General features: G+C 40.3%; 1 protein-coding gene across 1 annotated transcript in view; it reads left to right on the top strand.

Annotated features, from left to right (window-relative positions):
* The window catches only part of TULP4 (TUB like protein 4), a 231,071-nt gene that overhangs the window by 43,290 nt on the left and 174,645 nt on the right, over window positions 1–13,136 (top strand). The gene's annotated exons all lie outside the window — the stretch shown is intronic.

Here is a 13,136-nt window from a genome sequence, read left to right on the forward strand (position 1 = left end):
TAACAGAGTGAATCAGTTATACAGATACATATGTCCCCATATCTCTTCCCTCTTGCGTCTCCATCCTTCCCACCCTCCCTATCCCACCCCTCTAGGTGGTCACAAACCACCGAGCTGATCTCCCTGTGCTATGCGACTGCTTTCCACTAGCTATCTATTTTACGTTTGGTAGTGTATATATGTCCATGCCACTCTCTCACTTTGTCACAGCTTACCCTTCCCCCTCTCCATATCCTCAAGTCCATTCTCTAGTAGGTCTGTGCCTTTATTCCCGTCTTACCCCTAGGTTCTTCATGACCTTTTTTTTGTTGTTGTTAGATTCCATATATATGTGTTAGCATACGGTATTTGTTTTCTCTTTCTGACTTACTCTGTATGACAAACTCTAGGTCCACCCACCTCACTACAAATAACTCAGTTTCATTTCTTTTTATGGCTGAGTAATATTCCATTGTATATAGTGCCACATCTTCTTTATCCATTCATCTGTTGATGGTCACTTAGGTTGCTTCCATGACCTGGCTATTGTAAATAGAGCTGCAATGAACATATTGGTACATGATTCCTTTTGAATTATGGTTTGCTCAGGGTATATACCCAGTAGTGGGATTTCTGGGTCATATGGTAGTTCTGTTTTTAGTTTTGTAAGGAACCTCCATATTGTTCTCCATAGTGGCTGCGTCAATTTACATTCCCACCAACAGTGCAGGAGGGTTCCCTTTTCTCCACACCCTCTCCAGCATTTATTGTTTGTAGATTTTTTGATTATGGCCATTCTGATTGGTGTGAGATGATATCTCACTGTAGTTTTGATTTGAATTTCTCTAATGATTAATGATGTTCAGCATTCTTTCATGTGTTTGTTGGCAATCTGTATATCTTCTTTGGAGAAATGTCTATTTAGGTCTTCTGCCCATTTTTGGATTGGGTTGTTTGTTTTTTTGTTATTGAGCTGCATGAGCTGCTTGTAAATTTTGGAGATTAATCCTTTGTCAGTTGCTTCATTTGCAAATATTTTCTCCCATTCTGAGGGTTGTCTTTTGGTCTTGTTTATGGTTTCCTTTGCTGTGCAAAAGCTTTTAAGTTTCATTAGGTCCCATTTGTTTATTTTTGTTTTTATTTCCATTTCTCTAGGAGGCGGGTTGAAAAGGATCTTGCTGTGTTTTATGTCATAGAGTGTTCTGCCTATGTTTTCCTCTAAGAGTTTGATAGTTTCTGACCTTACATTTAGGTCTTTAATCTATTTTGAGCTTATTTTTGTGTATGGTGTTAGGGAATGTTCTAATCTCATACTTTTACATGTACCTGTCCAGTTTTCCCAGCACCACTTATTGAAGAGGCTCTCTTTTCTCCACTGTATATTCTTGCCTCTTTTATCAAAGATAAGGTGACCATATGTGCATGGGTTTATCTCTGGGCTTTCTATCCTGTTCCATTGATCTATCTTTCTGTTTTTGTGCCAGTACCATACTGTCTTGATTACTGTAGCTTTGTAGTATAGTCTGAAGTCAGGGAACCTGATTCCTCCAGCTCCATTTTTTTGTCCTCAAGATTGCTTTGGCTATTTGGGGTCTTTTGTGTTTCCACACAAATTGTGAAATTTTTTGTTCTAGTTCTGTGAAAAATGCCAGTGGTAGTTTGATAAGGATTTCATTGAATCTGTAGATTGCTTTGGGTAGTAGTGTCATTTTCACAATGTTGATTCTTCCAATCCAAGAACATGTTATATCTCTCCCTCTATTTGTATCATCTTTAATTTCTATCATCAGTGTCTTACAATTTTCTGCATACAGGTCTTTGGTCTCCTTAGGTAGGTTTATTCCTAGATATTTTATTCTTTTTGTTGCAGTGGTAAATGGGAGTGTTTTCTTAATTTCACTTTCAGATTTTTCATCATTAGTATATAGGAATGCCAGAGATTTCTGTGCATTAATTTTGTATCCTGCTACTTTACCAAATTCATTGATTAGCTCTAGTAGTTTTCTGGTAGCATCTTTAGGATTCTGTATGTAGAGTATCATGTCATCTGCAAACAGTGACAGCTTTACTTCTTCTTTTCCGATTTGGATTCCTTTTATTTCTTTTTCTTCTCTGATTGCTGTGGCTAAAACTTCCAAAACTATGTTGAATAATAGTGGTGAGAGTGGGCAACCTTGTCTTGTTCCTGATCTTAGAGGAAATGGTTTCAGTTTTTCACCATTGAGGACGATGTTGGCTATGGGTTTGTCATACATGGCCTTTATTATGTTGAGGAAAGTTCCCTCTGTGCCTACTTTCTGCAGGGTTTTTATCATAAATGGATGTTGAATTTTGTCGAAAGCTTTCTCTGCATCTATTGAGATGATCATATGGTTTTTCTCCTTCAGTTTGTTAATATGGTGTATCACGTTGATTGATTTGTGTATATTGAAGAATCCTTGCATTCCTGGAATAAACCCCACTTGATCATGGTGTATGATCCTTTTAATATGCTGTTGGATTCTGTTTGCTAGTATTTTGTTGAGGATTTTTGCATCTATGTTCATCAGTGATATTGGCCTGCAGTTTTCTTTCTTTGTGACATCTTTATCTGGTTTTGGTATCAGAGTGATGGTGGTGTGGTAGAATGAGTTTGGGAGTGTTCCTCCCTCTGCTGTATTTTGGAAGAGTTTGAGAAGGATGGGTGTTAGCTCTTCTCAAAATGTTTGATAGAATTTGCCTGTGAAGCCATCTGGTCCTGGGCTTTTGTTTGTTGGAAGATTTTTAATCACCGTTTCAATTTCAGTGCTTGTGTTTGGTCTGTTCATATTTTCTATTTCTTCCTGGTTCAGTCTCAGCAGGTTTTGCATTTCTAAGAATTTGTCCATTTCTTCCAGGTTGTCCATTTTATTGGCATAGAGTTGCTTGTAGTAATCTCTCATGATCCTTTGTATTTCTGCAGTGTCAGTTGTTACTTCTCCTTTTTCATTTCTAATTCTATTGATTTGAGTCTTCTCCCTTTTTTTCTTGATGCGTCTGGCTAATGGTTTATCAATTTTGTTTATCTTCTCGAAGAAGCAGCTTTTAGTTTTATTGATCTTTGCTATCGTTTCCTTCATTTATTTTTCATTTATTTCTGATCTGATCTTTATGATTTCTTTCCTTCTGCTAACTTTGGGGTTTTTTTGTTCTTCTTTCTCTAACTGCTTTAGGTGCAAGGTTAGGTTGTTTATTTGAGATGTTTCCTGTTTCTTAAGGTAGGATTGTATTGCTATAAGCTTCCCTCTTAGAACTGCTTTTGCTGCATCCCATAGGTTTTGGGTCATCGTGTCTCCATTGTCATTTGTTTCTAGGTATTTTTTGATTTCCTCTTTTATTTCTTCAGCGATCACTTCGTTATTAAGTAGTGTGTTGTTTAGTCTCCATGTGTTTGTATTTTTTACAGATCTTTTCCTGTAATTGATATCTAGTCTCATAGCATTGTGGTCAGAAAAGATACTTGATACGATTTCAGTTTTCTTAAATTTACTAAGGCTTAATTTGTGACCCAAGATATGATCTGTCCTGGAGAATGTTCCATGAGCACTTGAGAAAAATGTGTATTCTGTTGTTTTTGAATGGAATGTCCTATAAATATCAATTAAGTCCATCTTGTTTAATGTGTCTTTTTTTTTTTTTTTTTTTTTTTGCGGTACGCGGGCCTCTCACTGTTGTGGCCTTTCCCGTTGCGGAGCACAGGCTCCGGACGCGCAGGCTCAGTGGCCATGGCTCACAGGCCTAGCCGCACAGCGGCATGTGGGATCCTCCCGGACCGGGGCACAAACCCGCATCCCCTGCATCGGCAGGTGGACTCTCAACCACTGCACCACCAGGGAAGCCTAATGTGTCATTTAAAGCTTTTGTTTCCTTATTTATTTTCATTTTGGATATTCTGTCCATTGGTGAAAGTGGGGTGTTAAAGTCCCCTACTATGATTGTTTTACTGTCAATTTCCCTTTTTATGTCTGTCAACATTTGCCTTATGTATTGATGTGCTCCTACGTTGGGTGCATAAATATTTACAATTGTTATATCTTCTTCTTGGATTGATCCATTGATCATTATGTAGTGTCCTTCTTTGTCTCTTGTAATCGTCTTTATTTTAAAGTCTGTTTTGTCTGATATGAGAATTGCTACTCTAGCTTTCTTTTGATTTCCCTGTGCATGGAATATCTTTTTCCATCCCCTCACTTTCAGTCTGTATGTGTCCTTAGGTCAAGTTTGTCTGTTGTAGACAGCATATATATGGGTCTTGGTTTTGTATCCATTCAGCCAGTCTGTGTCTTTTGGTTGGAGCATTTAATCCATTTACATTTAAAGTGTAATTATTGATATGTATGTTCCTATTCCCATTTTCTTAATTGTTTTGGGTTTGTTATTGTAGGTCTTTTCCTTTTCTGGTGCTTCTTGCCTAGAGAAGTTCCTTTAGCATTTGTTGTAAAGCTTGTTTGGAAGTGCTGAACTCTCTTAGCTTTTGCTTGTCTGTAAAGGTTTTAATTTCTCTGTCAAACCTGAATGAGATCCTTGCTGGGTAGAGTAATCTTGGTTGTAGGTTTTTCCCTTTCATCACTTTAAATATGTCCTGCCACTCCCCCCTGGCTTGCAGAGTTTCTGCTGAAAGATCAGCTGTTAACCTTATGGGGATTCCCTTGTATGTTATTTGTTGGTTTTCCCTTGCTGCTTTTAATATTTTTTCTTTGTATTTAATTTTTGACAGTTTGATTAATATGTGGCTTGGTGTATTTCTCCTTGGATTTATCCTGTATGGGACTCTCTGTGCTTGCTGGACTTGATTAACTATTTCCTTTCCCATATTAGGGAAGTTTTCAACTATAATCTCTTCAAATATTTTCTCAGTCCCTTTCTTTTTCTCTTCTTCTTCTGGATCCCCTATAATTCAAATGTTGGTGTGTTTAATGTTGTCCCAGAGGTCTCTGAGACTGCCCTCAATTATTTTCAATCTTTTTTCTTTATTCTGCTCTGCAGTAGTTATTTCCACTATTTTATCTTCCTAGTTTATCTTCCAGGTCACTTATCTGTTCTTCTGCCTCAGTTATTCTGCTGTTGATTCCTTCTAGAGAATTTTTAATTCCATTTATTGTGTTGTTCACCATTGTTTGTTTGCTCTGAAGTTCTTCTAGGTGCTTGTTAAGTATTTCTTGTATTTTCTCCATTCTGTTTCCAAGATTTTGGATCATCTTTACTATCATTACTCTGAATTCTTTTTCAGGTAGACTGCCTGTTTCCTCTTCATTTGTTAGGTCTGGTGGGGTTTTTACCTTGCTCCTTCATCTGCTGTGTGTTTCTCTGTCTTCTCATGTTGCTTAACTTACTGTGTTGGGGGTCTCCTTTTCACAGTCTGCAGGTTCATAGTTCCCGTTGTTTTTGGTGTCTGCCCCCAGTGGATAATGTTGGTTCAGTGGGTTGTTTAGGCTTCCTGGCAGGACCGTGTCTGTTGGTGTGTTTTGGGGTGTCTGTGAACTTATTATGATTTTAGGCAGCCTCTCTGCTAATGGGTGGGGTTGTGTTCCTGTCTTGCTAGTTTTTTGGCATGGCGTGTCCAGCACTGGAGCTTGCTGGCCGTTGGGTGGAGCTGGGTTTTAGCATTGAGATGGAGATCTCCGGGAGAGCTCTCGCTGATTGATATTACATGGGGCCGGGAGGTCTCTGGTGGACCAAAGTCCTGAACTCGGCTCTCCCACCTCAGGCTCAGGCCTGACAGCCGGCCGGAGCACCAAGACCCTGTCAGCCACATGGCTGGGGAAGATGGGCTATGAGTTGGGTGTCAGCCACTGCCCTGTTGTAGCTCTGTCTCAGCTGTCTCCAAAGGTCACCCAGATACATTGGGCTATTCCACCATTCCTCGGAACTTGCATCTGCCAGTCTGGGATCTCCTGATACTCTTCACTGAAATATGTTGCATTCATGGTGGTGAGAGATATGCTAATAGTGTTGGTTCTCTTCACTTCAGAGACTGGGACAGTCTGAGCCTTCATGTGGCCAAGTCAGGAGCACCTGGCCAGTGGTCCCAAAGTGATAACATGTCAGAATCCAAGAAGGCTTTCTGCAGCTCCCGAGCAGTAGTCCCAAGCAGCCACTCCGCTCAGGTGCAGCACTCTGACCAGGGAACTCGGTGGGACCCTCAAACAAGGATTTCTGCTGGCCTTAGAGCCTGACTTGCCCACCCAGGCAAGGAGCTGAGGAGAGCGTCTCCCGGCCCTGTCTCACCAGAGGAGCGGACACCTGGAAGCTCACCACAGTATTTTAACGTCTGAGTTTCCAGTGTGGATTCATTCTCAGAAGTATCTAGTTCCCACTCTTTTAAACTTGTAATCAGTCTGTTTGTCTTGCAGCCTCCATGCTCTCCTGTCTCTGTACAGTTAATTAGATGTTCATGTTCTTAGAAATGGCTGTAGGAATCAGGCACAGAGAGTAAATAGGAGTAACCGTCTCTGAGAATGTATCTCTTTGCTGTTCTCTGAACACAGCAGTGGACCGCAGTCCTCTTCCTGAATTCTTTCAGTTGCATGGGCTGCAGTGCCTGGGGGCCTCGGGCTTTCAGAAGGCCCAGATCTGAATGGTTGGTGTTGGTGACCACTAGGTGGTTGTGAAGAGAGCCTCATTCAGTCAGCATTTAGTTTCCCTTTTTCGTAGGCGACTGTTTGGGACTCCGAACCATACTTAATATAGTGTTGAACACTTCATTAAATGCATTACTGGTGGGTACTGCAGGTGAGATAAAAACTGGAGTTCGGGTGTTTGTGGTTTAGTAGGTGTGGTGGGTTATACTGAAAAATAGCTGTACTATGAGCAGAGAAGACCCTTGCCATGTGAGTCTGGGCAGTGCTTCTGTGTACTACGAGCATCTAAAGGAGCTAGTGCTGTTCGGAATAAGACAGCTTTTCTGTGGGAAGCGTCTCTAAGATTTACAGTCAACAGGAAAGTGATGTGACACACAATTGTAGTAAGATTGCATCTTTTGAATAAGCCTGGGTATAACCATGCATATGTGTCTTTAGTTATTATCTCACTAGCATGTTTTGAGAATTAAGATCTAGAGAATAACACGATAAAATATATTAAATCATTATTAAACTCCATTATCTTTGCAGTGGTGTTGTAGATGTTTCATGTGTGTAGTTGTTTCCCTGCATATGTAGGTAGCAGCCAAGTGACAGTTGATTGCTGGGAGTGTCCGGACCTTCTCGCCCTCTCTTCCTGCCCCCTAGGCTGTTTGACATTGATTATTTTAAAAAAGAAGTGTGGTTGTTTTATAATATTAGTTTCAGGTGTACAGCATAGTGATTCAGTGTTTTTATAGACTATATTCCATATAAAGTTATAAAATAATGGCTGTATTTCCCTGAGCTGTACAATATATCCTTATTGCTTATCTGTTTTATACATAGTAGTTTGTACCTCACAGTCCCCTACCCTTCTTTTGCCCCTCCCCCTTATCTCTCCCCACTGGTAAATAGTTTTCTATATCTGTGAGTCTGTTTCTGTTTTGTTGTACACATTCAATTATTTTTAAGATTCTGCTTATAAGTGATAACATACACCGTATTTGTCTTTCTCTGACTTATTTCACTAAGCGTAATACTCTCTAGGTCCATCTGAGAATATCCCTACCTTTAAAGGCAGTCTTGGAAGGCAGATTTGAACTAGCCTCCAGGCAGCTATCGAAACTAATTAGGAGCCAGTTAAAACTCCCTTGATGTTTGTGGGTTGTGGAAAATCCCCCAGGGAAAGGAGTGACTGTAATTAGAGGCAGGTCAGTGTAGTTACTTTCAAATGTGGAGGTCTTCCCTGGTGGCGCAATGGTTGAGAGTCCGCCTGCCGATGCTGGGGGACGCGGGTTCGTGCCCCAGTCCGGGAAGATCCCACATGCCGCGGAGCGGCTGGGCCCGTGAGCCATGGCCGCTGAGCCTGCGCGTGCGGAGCCTGTGCTCCGCAACGGGAGAGGCCACAACAGTGAGAGGCCCGCATACCGAAAAAGAAAAAAAAAAAAAAAAAAAAGAAAAGTGGAGTTCAGGACCTGTTGTTGTCCATGGAAAGGAGGCATCAGGGGAGCCCCGGTGCGGCGGCAGCCACCCTCCCTCCACCCTGCCGTGGAGCTCCGCCCAGGACAGCAGGTGTGCTTAATTTACATCACCAATCAGCAAAACTCATGTGTATATCCTTTTCTTTGCTCAAACCTGCAAACAACTCTGTAGTCAAAAGCTTAGATTGTTGGGAATATTTTATTCAAAAGTTTCTACTTTGTTTTTTTTTCCTGTTTTGCATTTATCTAACAACATCTATGTATTTTTTCCTAAAATCTACTTTCCTCTTCTCATCTCAGTCTTCTGCCTAACTACTGTATAAACTTTTATCCTTTAGAAAGAAATAGAGCTTTATTCTGAAATTTTCTTATATCCATTTGTTACTCCTAATATGTTTTTTCTTTGTGGATACTTTCTTAGCTTGAGAATTAAAATAGCTTTTTTGATACTTTATTGGGATCTTCTAGATTCAGAGAGTACTCATTAAGGTTGTGTATAATAACTAAAAAAACTCTCTTAATAATTGATTTAAATTATCAAAAAACCCCGGAGAACTGATGCCTAGTATAGTTCACAGTGCGTTAAACCTGCTTATTGTGAGATGTACCATCCATGTAGAAGAATATGTCAGACATAGAGGTGTAGTAAAGAATAATTATGGAGTGAACACCCCATAACCACCACCCAGATCAAGACATGGAATATATGGAATATTGCTAGCGTCCCAGCAGTACCACTGTGTGCGCCCTCCCCAGGCACAGTTTCCAACCCTCTCTCCCCTTTCAGGTGACTACTAAAACAAGTGACAAATGCATTTTTATTCCCCCCAATAGTAAATTTTATCCATGTTGGTGGAAAGTAGGAATCAGATAAAACAGAATAACCTGTAGTGAAATAACTTTAGTTAGAAAACAGAATATCTAACCGGGGGCAAGAGGGGCAGCAAGTGCAGCACAGGGGCCTCCTGTGTAATAGATGTTCAGTTAACATTTGTTGGTCGATTAATCCAGGAGTGCCTGTAATTAGTACAGAATTTTCTTGATGATGTACAATTCTGTCCCTAAGTTGTACTTTCCCAAATTCTCAGACTCCTAATTTGCCATTAGAACTGGATAGTATGGGAAGTTAGAGTGTGAGGCATCTTAACATGTTTACTGTCTCCTAGAGCGCCGTCAGGTTATTAATTCAATCAGGCACATGTATTATTTGCTTTAAGATTGTAATCTTCTAAAAGCAGATTATAGTAGAATGGATAGAATAGAATAGATTTTTCAGTGATTTACTATAGGAATAGTCTGAAAATAAGCTGCAATTAACAGAAGCAGGTTTGGGCCAGAATGCAGAGGTTAGCATTGTTTCTTCCTAATGAAAGCCTCCAAGGATGGCTCATGGGCCTGTATTACAGTTTTAGGGTAAAAAACATCATAATGCCAAACTGAGTATTTACTTTCAGTCTGTTATCAAAAAACTTTGTATGAATAGTTGCTTTTCTCACCTGATTTTAAAAATTGAGGCGAGATATACGTAACAAAATTTACCATTTTTATCATTTTTAAGTGTACAATATTGTGGCCTTAATAGAAGTACGTTCCCGTTATTATGCAGCCCTCACCACCGTCCGTCTCCAAAATTTTTTCATCATCCCAAACTGCAACTCTGTGCCCATTCGGTGATGACTCCCCTGTCGCCCCACCCCCAGCCCCGCACAGCCACCACTTCCGCTGTCTCTATGAAGTTGGCTACTCTAGGTACTTCATATGAGTGGAATCATACTTACGTGTATTTGTCCTTCTGTGTCTGGCTTATTCCACTCAGCACAATGTCTTCAAGGTTCATCCATGTTGCAGCATGTGTCAGACAGAATTCCAGTTTTTTTAAGGCTGAATAATATTGTATGTTTTTCCACATTTTGTTTACTCCTTCATCTGTCTGAGGACACTTGGGTTCCTTACCCCTTTTGGCTATTGTGAATAGTGCTGCTTTGAACATGGATGTGCAAACATCTGTTCCGAGTCCCTGCTTTCAGTTGACTAGTTGCTTTTTAATCTTTTTATACCAAACGCCTTTACTAGTGTTGATTTGACAGTCAGCTTCCCTCAGAAACTGGTTAATCAGTTAGAGCCTTATTTTCTCATCCTCATGAGAAAATAAGACAGAAGGGAAGTATCCAACATCACCTATTTCTATTAATGGTAGCACTAAGATAGGCATCAGCCTTTCAGTGATTAGGAGACTATGATGGTAGTTTTTTTGTTGTTAGATTTTTGTATCTGTTATCCATTTGAGAAATAATAAAGGAGCATGTCATTTTTCCTTAAATGATCTGCCTTATTTTGTCTAGCGTATATGGCACTCTGTAATTTTAAAAGTTTGATTAAAAACCATTAGCAGCATATATTAAATGAAATACTTTTGTCTGTGCTTTTACTATGGAAATTTATCCTACATACTTTATTTCAACAGTTATTTAAGGCTTATATTCTGGAGAGTTAGCATATGTCAGTGACTTGTAACCTTTCTGATTTTAGGGCCCCTTTGTATTCTCAAAAATTACTGAAGTCCAAAAAGAGCTTTTGATTATGTGGGTGTTAGCTCTTGATATTTACCATATTAGAAATTAAAACTGAGAAATTAAAAAAAATTACTAATTCATTTAAAAACAATAAAACTATAAATGTTATAAATAATATATTTTTTATGAAAAATGACTATTTTCTGACTAAAAAAATTACTGAGAAGAGTAGCATTATTTTACATTTTGGTAAAATATCTTTAATGTCTGACTTATTGAAACGATAGTTGAATTCCCACATATGCTTCTGCATTCAGTGTTACAATATGCTGTTTTTGTTGAAATGCCTGAAGAAAATCTGACCTCACACAGATACGTAGCTGGAAAAGGGAAGAGTACTTTAATAGTCTTTTCAGCTAATCATGAATATTTTTCTTTGATACTGTACTAAACTCAACAAATGGTAGTTTCTTAAAGGTTAGTAGCAATGTAGAATTTTAAATATATCAGTGACTTTTTTGTACTTGGTTATATTAAAATCCATTTGTCTTGCACCTTGAATGGCTCTGTCAAGCATAATTGGTATCATCATTCACTGGTCATTTGAAGAATATTGCTTCAGCAAATTATGCGAATCTTCCAAATATTGACACACTATGAAATATACTGTCAGAAATTCACATTTATTAATATCACCTTCTGTTGCTTGCAGAGTGTCTTTAAATCTTGGGGAGCTATCAAGCTCATAGTGATAGATGCTGGTTTTCCCACAATTCTAATTTTAACTTGAAAGCTCTACTTTTATTATCAGCAACAAATACCATCAGTTGTTTTCTTTAAAGTGACAGCTCACTTTGTTCACATTAGAGAAAAATGTCTGCCAAAGACCCAAGCCTAAATGACCATAATTTGTCATTCATTCTTTCCAGTAAACATGGCATTTCATGAAAAAGCAGTTTGCTCAGCCCATAACTTAAACTATAGCACAAGTGCTTTTTCTTAGGATTACCACTGTAGTGCCATAGTCAGCAGAAGTGCTATGTGTGTATTTACTGTTTCAAACACAGAATATTAAACAACCATGTCCTCAAGGGGTGAGATTTAATAAATTAATAATTTTTACTGCTGCACTAAGAACTTTTTTTATTTTTAATATTTATTTATTTACTTGGCTGTGCCAGGTCTTAGTTGCAGCGTGAGGGATCTTTAGTTGCGGCATGTAGGATCTAGTTCCCTGACCAGGGATCGAACCTGGGACCCCCTGTTAAGACTCTGGGAGCGCAGAGTCTTAACTGCTGGACCAGCAGCGAAGTCCCAAGCACATTCTTAAGGGAAGCTGGCATTTAAAAACCTCTGATGAGCACTGGTGCTGGCTGGTGCTGGGCCTTTATTTGTGTCACAGAGCTGGCTGATAGTTTGACCCACTGTTGCCGTCGCACCGTTGATAGAAATTGTCAATGCAGTGAAGAAGACAAATAATGTCTTAGTTTTATTTTGAAAATAATTTTGACGTTATAGGCCCTTCTCCCTCCAGGACAGTGTGAGGGAACTGATGGTTTACATTGTCGTGTTTAATGTGGGTGCTTTAGTAGTCGTGGATTATGCTCTTAAATAGTTTAAACCCTGTGTATATATTGCTGGGTCTTGAGAAGTTGCTTTTGCTTTTCCCCTCTGTGGTGCTGTCCCCAGGCCAGGGTAGGGACTAAGGGAGTATTATACAGTGACATTAGAATTTCAGGAGGAAGGACATGGCACAATTTGAATTTTATAGCATTTGTTTTCACTTTTTCCCCTTGGGTACAAGTGCTTCCTGAGAGAATCTGTTTTGATTTTAGACACATAGGAAGTATATGTCCTGTGACTCGTCTGAATTAGGGTATCTCCAGGAAATTATCTGTAGCTGCTGGCTTGCCCCCGCCTGCATCCTCTTACAGACTTTTACTGAGTAACTTGTTTGTGCTAAGCTCCTTGCCAGGGACGAGAAGGGTAGGCTCCCAGCCTCTAGACGCAGCGAGAGGAAGACTGTTGCACGGGTTAGTACGGAGTCTCTGGGAAGCTTCACGGGAGAGGGGGTGTTCGGTGGGTGTTAGAGGGGGTGTGGGCTGGCTGGGCAAAGGAGCAGCAGGTGTGGAGACATGAAGGAGAGGGGGCACTCAGTACTTGGGGACATGGTTCAGGGAGTGGCCAGAGGGCGACGGCTGCAGCACAGGCTGGACGTGGAGGCTGTGGCAGAAGAGGACAGGTTGAAATCACATCCTAAGGGGTCTTGCTGGGACTTGATCTCATAGGCCAGTGGTTCTCAAAGCTGGTCCCAGACCAGCAGTGTTAGCGTCTCTCAGGAGCTTGTTAGAAATGCAGATACCGAGGCCCAGCCCTTGACCTTCAGTGTCAGGTATTTGGGGGTGGGGCTGGGCTGTCCGTTTCAGCTAGCTCTCTGGGGTGGGGGTGGGAGACTGCCTCGGCGGGGCGAGAACAGTCCAGGCTCTTGGGGCAGCCTTGAATTTTAGAAAGATCGCTCTGAGGGTCCTCTGGAGGGTGGGGTGGTGTGGGGAAGTTAGGGATCAAGTTGTCCAGTGTCTTTG

Source organism: Monodon monoceros, unplaced genomic scaffold, assembly GCF_005190385.1.
Source record: "Monodon monoceros isolate NGI ecotype Baffin Bay Population unplaced genomic scaffold, NGI_Narwhal_1 Super_Scaffold_15, whole genome shotgun sequence".
Taxonomy (NCBI): domain Eukaryota; kingdom Metazoa; phylum Chordata; class Mammalia; order Artiodactyla; family Monodontidae; genus Monodon; species Monodon monoceros.